We start from the raw sequence: 10,480 nt of genomic DNA, 5'->3' as shown, positions 1-10,480 counted from the left end.
AGATATACATATGAGGCATTATATATGGACTATTATGATGTACGTCGAATACTTTGCAAATTCTTTTGCGACAAATAGCACTCACTCCGTATTTATTTAAGAGATACACTTGTTCGGACACGGATATTAAGAAAAAAAATTGAATGAAATAAAGTAATAAAACAAGTGGGGTTGTGGTAGATATTTAATAAGTAAAACAAGTGAGACCATGTCATTTTAGAGGGGTGGGGGTGGGGGTGGTGTAGTTCTGAAATTATTTGTTTAATATGGTGGTGGGACATAAGGTATATTTGATATATTATTTAATCAGATGATGGGGTTGATAAGTTACTAAAAATGGCAAGTGTATCTCTTAAATAAATATGGACGGAAAAGACAAGTGTATCCCTTAAATAAATACGGAGGGAGTACTCTGTAAATTAGAGCTGATAGTTTTTTATACGACATGATACCAATACGAGAATACTGAGAGGAAATGTGAAGTAAACACGACACAAAACAAACCTAAATACAACTTAATTAGATTAATTTGTCATATTATGCAATTATCCTATACATTACATAATTTTGATAAATTTAAAATTGAATATCAAGAAATCAACATGGGAGAAACACAAACCCGACCCGACACAAGGCATTTCTCATGAAGTGTTTGCCGGAATACGCTTTACCAAGAGTTGAATAAGTTGTGATACAGGGTCCCTTGTTAATGAAATTTGGCTGGTTATAGAAAAAGGTAGCATGTCCTACATTTAACTTTTTCAATAGGTGCCTTTTCTTTATGCAAAAAAGTTTAATATTGTTATCCAAATTATGGCAATTTCTCATTCATTATTATTGTTTCCAAAAAGCAAAGGATTTGTAACTTTCATATCAAGTTTGATTGTTTTTCTTTTTGGTTCATTGGATGCAAGTGTTGCAAACTTTTGGGAAATTGCAAGTGTTTTGACATTTGAATATAATGGCCTTAAAATTATTGTACAATGTCAAGTTGGTCTCATATCATTTTCTCATGACTAATTATGATAAGTTTGCTTGTAGAGTTGTGGAGGCAATGTTGATGAGAATCATAATTCGTACTCAAGAAAATTTGGGATGGGATAACTACTACTAATTGATATCTACCTAATAATTGTAGACTACTTCAAAATGATTTAGGTGTTTGATATTGTGATTATCTTTATCTTATCTAAGGTTAGCAAAGCATAGATCGTTAGACGATAGACATGCATAATAATTTATAACATGGAGTTCATTGAGCGTTGTATAATTGTCGTATATACATGTGTTGCACATGTGACTTTTTTTTTGACATTGAATTATAGAATAAACTAGTTTAGTTTGGATTTGGGCAATGCATTTACTATAACTATAATTATGCCCTTATGCAAAAATTATTTATGGTTGATTTTCACTTTGATTACTTCTTCAGATCTTAAATATCAGTCTTGTTTAGAATATTGGACAATTTGTTTGTCCAAAAATCCATTAGGAATCTAACTCATGTACTCACACATATATGTAGGTGTTGGGAGAAATAATTAAGGGATGAATTAGTTAATAATGGTCATTAAAAATGGTTGGGTGGATGTTTAACGACACTTAATAAGAAACACAGGTAGGTCATTAATCATAAGGTATTAACTTTGGACACATTTGGAATTGTAATATTTATGTGAGGGTAAAATGGGGATAAATGTTAGCAGTAAAAGGAGTATACTTCACCAAATATGACTAACATATAAAATAATTCAACAAGGAAACATGACATGTCCCACATTCAAGAACGGAGAGAGTATGTAATTTTGTTTATTATATTGTCCTTTTTATTAAAATTTGTGTGTAAAAGATAATAAGTTTGAAGTAATATAACATGGCTTAGTATATGGTTAGGTCAATAGAGTTCAACTTTGAAATCATGAGCTCTAATATTTTAGTATTGTATTTCTGTATTTTTAAATATATGTCTATGACATGAAGTGATACATATAAAAAGAAGAGCGCGTGGAGTGTCACGTGACACATGTACTTGATTAAATATGAAAAGAAGAGCGCGTGGCGTGTCACATGATACATGTACTTGATTATAAACTATTTACAATATTGTATATACATCATGAACCGCCTTTGTTAGTTACAAAAGTTGTTTTTAGGACTCTTAATTTTTGGGTTTTGTTGTTTTCCTTGCTTTTTCATTATGTATTTTCATCCAACGTAAAAAAAAAAAAAAAAAATTAAATAAAAGAAAAGAAAAAGAAAGAAAAAAAGGTTGCTCCTTTCCTAACCAAAAATGAAAAAGTTGATCTAGCTTTTCTCTTCTTTTCTTTAGGTGTGGCTTTGCGCAATTTTATACGCATTGTCTTCTAAAATGTTAAACACCATTTGAGTTAGTTAGTTGTGTACTTGTGTGTGTTGAATGTATAATTTCATCCATCATGCCGTTGCATAATGTTGAATCACTAACAATGACATTATGAGATGGTGACCTTTATTTACATGGGTATAACTTTAATGAAAATGTGGTATTGAATAGAAGGTTTATATGATTTCAAATTGCATCTATCTTCATAAATTTATCCTTTTTAGGTGGACGTTAATTTTAGTACAATAGTTAACTAATTAAAATTTTGAGGATGATATACCAAAAATTTGGTATCAAATGTGGTTCATATCATTTGCTCATTTTGCCCGAATCTTGAATAGGTGGTCTTTGATTGTTGTGAGACTTCATGGAGAATTAATAGTTAATGATTTTCGGTTTAGCTTATCAATATGTAATAATTAATAACCATTTTCTGCTTAAAGAATTAATTAATTGGTTGTAAGAGCTATTAAAGTTCAATAAAGTTAAGTTTTGTTCAAAAAGAAATATACGGAGTGTTGAAATAATTATTTTAGGAATTTGTAAGTTATTTCCTTTTCTTCACTAATGGTTCTTCATGCAAAAAGTTTAGTGTTGTTATCCACATTGTCAATTCTTTATCATAATTGTTTCCTAGAAGTAAAGGCTTAGATTGATTGGTTGCTAGTCTTACTACAAGAGGTTACAAACTTTTTTGGAACCCGGTAATAGCCACGGAATTGTGCAAGTCGTTGGTCACGTTTCATTATCAGCTTACAAATCATTTGGTTTAAGACCAATTTTGATAAGGTTTCATACTTAACTATGAACAAATTTCGCGGAAAAGATAACTAAGTGATATCGACGTACAAACAAAGATGGAACTAAGTGATTGATACTGAGATTATTAAAGCATATTAATAAAGCAATTATTGGAGGATGTAATATGTGTAGAGGTCATCATTTGCGAGCTTGCACAGGTATTGGGCCGGGTCTAAGCTTATTTTCTTGTTTAACGGGTCTAGAATGGAAAAATCACGCCCTTCTTGCGGGCTTGACGCTTGCCCGTACCTGCTTACTAAACAGACCGAGCTTGTCCACGATTAACGAGCCTAAAAATACTTTTTACTTTTTTACTAAGTGTATTTAATTTATTTTATGTATATAGTTTAAATTAACTTTTTGCTTAAATTATCTCTAAATTTTCGAGTTCTATTCTATACAACAAAGTGAAAAATTAAAATCGCAGGATATTCTTGTAAGAATATGAGATATAATCAAGTTATTTGTTTTAATGTTAATAACCAAAGTGAAGTTTTATCCACTAAAACGTCTAGAATCCAATGTTTTTCTATTACTTACAAAATTAAAAATACAAATATAACCGCCGAACTAAAAAAATTACAAATAAATTTACTTTTTCCGATAAACGGGCTCAACGGGCTTGTCCATGACAAATATTACTTCGCCCATATCCCCCCGTTAACATTAAAGGACCAGGTTAAGGCCGCCCAATTTTTTTTATTTTTAAAAAAATCTTTGTCCAAGTCTTAAATAGGGTCGGATGAAACGGACTTAACGGGCCATCCCACCCATGATCAACTCTATTGGGTCACGTGACCCAGTGTTATTTTAGAAAAAAAACCTTTTTTTTTAAATATTGTTAATAATAATGGTACTTAAATTGCCACAAATATGTTGGTGTCTAGCGGTAATTGTGGGTAGCAATAAGAGCCAATATATTGGCTAAAGGTTTTGTATATAGAAGCTAACCGTGCAGCAGAATATGTTGCAGCCATCGATCACCACATTCAGACCTTACAAAATATAGATCCTCTTATCGCTCTTATTTTCTTATTTTATTTCATTCAATAAGTTAGAATATAGTCTTGAGAGAATACTATCCTAACTTATATTTACTTCTATTTATATATATAAAAAGAAATTGGCTAAAGGTTAGGGGATCAACTCCTAGGTAATTAGGGGTGAATACGGTGCGGTTTGGGACACAAAACCCAAACCAAACCTTATAATACGGTTTGATGCGGTTTTGTTTACGGTTTATACTTTATTGACAAATTTTTATTTGCGATTTATACAGTAGAAATTGGGAGTTGGTTAGTCGGAGGAGCTGAGGAATTAAGGAAGAAACTTTAAATACGAGAGAAAGAAAATCAGTTTATTTTGTTTTTGAAAATTCCAAAAAGTATGTTATATGTTACTTTTTCTTGAGGAACTATATGTTATGTTTTTATATATTAAACAAAGATACATTATACAATAAAAGTTTAAATCATATATTATATTTTATTATGGTCTGGTCTGGTTTGGTTTACGGGTAATGGTTGTTGTACACATTTTAAGACCTACCCTTAACAAGGGTATATGGTAGGTCAAAGGTCCTAAAATAACAAGGGGTCAACGGTTAAGTCAAGCCCGGTCAAGGTATAAGTCCAAGAGCAAGAGTGAAGCAACCCAACAAGGGAAGACCCAATTATAAAAGCGAAGCCCAGAAGCGGCAGACGCCAACGCTTTGAGGGGGTTGAAAAATAGGACGAGCGTGCTCTTCCGAAGAAAATGGGCTCGAACGACTTTTCCCTCCGGATGTGGTAATCATATTAAGTAAAATCGGAACTAACAATGGGTGTTAGCCTCTATTTTTGCTAGTCTTTAGAAGTCGTCAATCAGTTTTATAACTACAATGAAGAAAATTGACAAAACCCGGTTACCGTGATATGCCCGAAGGACAAGCATATTTGATTCACAAAGGCCAAAGCACCCTTATGGTCCCTGCTATGGAGATCGCTCAACGTGCATCATACGGAGTAGAGATTGAGAGTTCAGTGGACGTTTACTAATATGGGGAGTGCACAACATTAGCCCACGTGACGGTCCTTACTAGTTCCATGCGATGACGAAAGGGACATGCGTTAGACTACATTACTAATATGAGTTGGGTTTAATGCTCATATATTAAATAACGATCATCAAAATAGTGATTTAAGTTAATTCACGGTGCCTAGCAGTAACAGTTTTGTCCAAGAATTATTTGATTAATCGTGATCAATACAACGGATTTATATGAGCAGTTTTATAGAGGTGATGAAAGCAATCAAATTGTAGATTTCAGGTTACAGTATAGCGTAGGCTATAATGCTGTTCTCAGGAACACTAACCACTTGTCTCTACTATCCTTCCTTTTCTGCTTCGAACTTCCTGGTAACTAACTGACTATATGATGGGAATCTTCTACAGTTTAGGCTTAGAATTTGGCCTGAGCGATTATGCGGGTAGAGTCTGCTTAACAGTGTGTTAATGCGGCATACCGTTAACGAATACGGGACAGAATACGGCTTCGGTTAATTAATACTCAGGTATGGGGTATATGGTGGAAACTTGATGGTAATTCGTAGTATTTGGTGGTAATTGGTGTTAGTTGATGATAATGGATGGCAATTCCGGATTTTAGAGGGTCGTATTTATAGTATAAGCAGTCTAAATAAGATAGAATTTAATATTTGCCTTATATAATAATAATATTCCCGAGTGCACATAATATCTTAGAGAATATTCTAGTTGGTTGAATCTAAGGCGGATCTGAACGTGCTGTGGACTATCTACGGAGGGGCGACATTTGGAGTCCTAAACTTGTTCTTGTTCGGTTCGGGAGCAGTTAGGGAAGGCACGCATCACATTGTATGTATCCTAATTATGCTAATTGACTTTGTGGCAATTAATTTGGATTCCTGGCTTTATTGTTTTTCCGCATGAATTATATTGTTTATATTATTCATAACCTAACAGTGGTATCACGAGCCTCTAATTAATTCCATAATCAATTATAGTTAACATGGATTAAATTTTATAAATTTGCAATGAAAGGGGTGATTAATTTCGTGTATGTAAATAATTGCAAATTCGTGCGATTATTTGATTATATGTTCGCAGGATTTTTCGGCAGTTTTGTCAATAATGGTCGGAATCTTATAATTTTATAGTGAATTTCGCATGTAAACGACGTTTAAAAATTTTGACAAAAATCATAGATTTGTCGCCGAACCCAGAATTCCCAAATTCGAAGCCTAACTATGACTTTTCGAAGGTTTTAGTTTTTCGAACGCAAAATTTGTAATTTTTATGATGATAAATTTAAATATTTGCGAATCTTGTATGTAAATCTTGAATCTATGATTGACCTACTGTATATGTTTAACAATTTTAAAGCCTAATCTTGTTAATTATACAACCTAATTTGTAATTGTAATTAATTTCTTGAATTTCGAATAATTTAGAATTTGTTTTGATTTTCATAATTAATTGGCAATTTAATTAGGATCCTATGATTAAAAACCACCATAAAATTTGTTAAAATTTAAAATTTTAAAAATTTTATGACCATATTTGAATCCCTAAAAATAAATGTAATCGGAAATAAATTTGAATAATAAATTTTTGATTTATCTCCCAAATTTAATGAAATTAATATGATTTATTAATTTGTCCATTAAATTAAAGTATAATATTTTTTTTTTATAAAATCGATCACCAATCTTGCACACACGAAGCAATGGAAGTTAAGTGTTACCCTTAAGGGGTGTTGCATAGTGCGGGCATGTGACGACGAGCAAGAGAGCTCGTCGCCCATGTGGTACGAGGCAATGAGCAAGCAAGGCATGCGCGGCAGGTAGTCGCCTGTGCCGTGTGGATAGTCGAGCAAAAATTGGGCAGCGATGCATCGTAGCGCTAGGCACGAGGCAAGGTAGCAGCAAACGAGCAAGGGAGCTCGCGTGCCGCTGCGCATGCCATGGCCCAGCGCGCAGCCAGCGACGGGCAGGCAGCAGGCACAACGAGGGGTTGTTGCGCTGCGATGGTGCATCACTCGGCCACAACAACGCGGGCCTTGGGCGCTGCTTCTTGCACGCGACCCATGGCGCTGTGGAGTTGATGCTTGCGCGAGGCTTGGGCTTCGGCCTAAGGCCTTGCCTTGGTACGTTTGGGCCGTTTTTTTTATGTTTCGGTTGACAACGATTTTAATTAAATTTAATTTCGTAATTTAATTTTTTCTCAGAATTTAATTTTGATTAATTTAATTATTATAATTTATTTTTACATATTATTTTACTAAAATTAAAACCTTGATAAAATTTAAATTAATTAATTTTAATAAACTGAAAATAAAATAAAGGGATTTAGATATTATCTTATATGAACTTTAAATTTTAATTAAATTTGTAAGTTTCTGGTTGGACTAGGAAATACAATTTTATGTTTAAAATTTGTAAAGCATGTAAATTTCTTGGTTTTAGCGGAAGCTTTTAGTCATTAAACTCTTGATTAGGTCTGCATTCCTTTAAGGTTAAAATAACTCGATTAGAAATAATAAGGTTTAATAATTTGTAGATTATTGGAACCCTTTGATTAGTTGCTGCAAATGTTTATGTGATGCATAATTTGTTCTACTAACTTGCTATGTGGGCCATTCATTGATAAATGAATGGATGAGTGGTATATTGTAAATGTATTGTTTTGCAGGTTATGAAAGTGACTAGTATGGCCCAAATAGGATAGAAAATATGGTTTGCGTACCATTAATTTGAATGTAAAATTGGTCTAATGCACCAAAGTTTTATTTTAAATATGGTATGCGTACCATCAAATAGTTGTAATTAGTTTAAATTATAGCATATCATATTTGAAGAAAATGGTGCCTCCAATGGTGAAATTCAAGACGGAGTTTCCAATCCATTTTCAAAGACGGAGTTTGAAGTTGAAGCTTCAAGATGAAGTCGGGCCATACTAGATCACATTTATATCTTATGCATGCTTTAAGTTATATATTGCTTTAAATATGTCTTAATTATGCATGAGATTATGGCTTGATTATGTTGCATGATTAAGGACTTTATTTCACTTAAAATCTAACCAACATAGTAAAAGCCTTAAGTTCAAAACATTAAAAATTGAGTTAAAAGGTGCCATGCCAAAATAACACTTACTTGGATAACCTTTACATCAATCTTATTAATAGTTTTCCGCCATAGCGAGGTGTTACTTATTGATCCTAAAGGGGTAAGATACACAAATAATTGTGGGTACATGTTAGTTTTGGTGAAACTCAACGATATAAGTAAGGCGTCCTTTTATGTCGTGGCAAAACAAATAGGTTTACCTAATAAGTTCTTAGATGTACCTATCAACCAAGAGTAGTTTCTAGACTATTAGCAACTGATTTGCTTACCTAAAATATTTTAGAATTGAGTCTAAATACATAATGTGCTTAATTCTTCGATGATTTTAGGATCTTGGATTCATTTTATTCACACCTGTCAGAACACATAACTCGAATAAAATGCTTGATAAATATTGAATTATGCATGAATGCTAGAATTTATGTTTATTAAGAGAAAGTATGAATGGTTATTTATTTGTTTATTCTTTTCAATTGTAGTATTATCTATGGAAAACAACAATTCATTCAACATCCGATCAATTCTCGAAAAGGAGAAGTTGAACATAAAAAACTTCCTTGACTGGCAAAGGAACTTGCAAATAGTTCTTATGCAGGAAGAAAAGGAGTATGTCCTGGAAGAGTCGATGCCCAAAGCCGCGGGCGACGGGGGCACTCAAGCAGCCCTAAATCGTTAGATTGATGCCAACAAGTATGTAAAATGTCTAATGCTTGCAACCATGAGTGCAGATCTACAGAAAACGTTCATCAACTCAGATTCTTTCACAATCATCAGTGAGTTAAAGAACATGTTCTAAGATCTGGCTCGAGTCGAAAGATTCGAGACTCATAGACAAATTCTTGAGACCAAGCTCAAGAAGGGAGAGCCCGTAAGTCCACATGTTCTACAAATGATTGGACTCATTGAGAATATGAGTCGGCTGGATCAACAATTCTCTCAGGAAATGGCTGTAGACACCATCCTCCATTCTCTTCATAGCGGGTATGATCGGTTCAAGCTGACCTATAGTATGAATAGTCTGGACAAAACGCTCACTGAGCTTCACGGTATGCTGAAGACCGCTGAAAAGACGCTCAAAAGTGATAAGCAAGATGTGCTTACGGTGCGTGGGGGCTGTTAGGTTATGATACATATGACATTACATAGATCATGCGGAAACAACCATTAACCCAGGACAACATATTATTTACACATAATCATATAGCATAATTTAGATGCATACTCTTTGTTGCGTGCCCTCCCTAGCTGCGCCCGAACCGAACAAGAACAAGTCTTTAGGACTCCAAGTGTCGTCCCTCCTTAGATAGTCCACAGCACGTCCGGATCCGCCTTAAGATTGACCAACTAGAATCGCCCTTAAGGTACTAGAAAATTTCGGCACTTTTATGAGCAAGATGTGTGTTTTAGTTTTCTCTCAAAAACTCACTTTTTGAATACTTTGAAACTGGTTATAAATTGTGAGCCCTAGCCTCATATTTATAGGGGTATGGAAAGGGAATCGAAATCCTATTCAGATACAAATTAATTAAACCTAGAATCCTACAAGAACTCTAATTTAATTAATTTATCAAATAGAATTAGGAATTTAATCATTAACCGAACTCTGCATGTTTTAGGAAACGTGCACGAACACAAACACTTGCACACACACGTACGGCAGCCACGATGGGCCCCCATGCGTGCGCGCGAGCAGCAGCCCACGCAGCGCCCGCGCGCGCTGCGCGCTGCGCGTGCTGTGCGCAGCCTGCTGGGCCTGGCCTTGCGCTGGGCCTGGCGTGGCTGTTTGTGCGGCGCGCTTGGCTTGCTGGGCGATGGCCTAGCTTCGTGCTGGGCCTCGTCCGGCAGGCCTCGTCCGATGCTTATTCGTACGATGCGCTTCCGATTAAATTTTCCGATTCCGGAATTCATTTCCGATACGAACAATATTTAATATTTCCGATTCCGGAATTAATTTCCGTTTCGAACAAATATTTAATATTTCCGTTTCCGGAATTATTTTCCGATTCCGGTAATATTTCCGATTCTGACAATATTTCCGTTTCCGGCAATATTTCCGATTCTGGCAATATTTCCATTTCCGATAATATTTTCCGATACGTACCATGTTTCCGTTTCCGGCAACATCTACGACTTGGATAATATTTATATTTCCGATACGATCCATATTTCC

This window comes from Spinacia oleracea, chromosome 5 (assembly GCF_020520425.1).
Source record: "Spinacia oleracea cultivar Varoflay chromosome 5, BTI_SOV_V1, whole genome shotgun sequence".
NCBI lineage: Eukaryota > Viridiplantae > Streptophyta > Magnoliopsida > Caryophyllales > Amaranthaceae > Spinacia > Spinacia oleracea.
Note: the sequence above shows the minus strand (reverse complement) of the source record.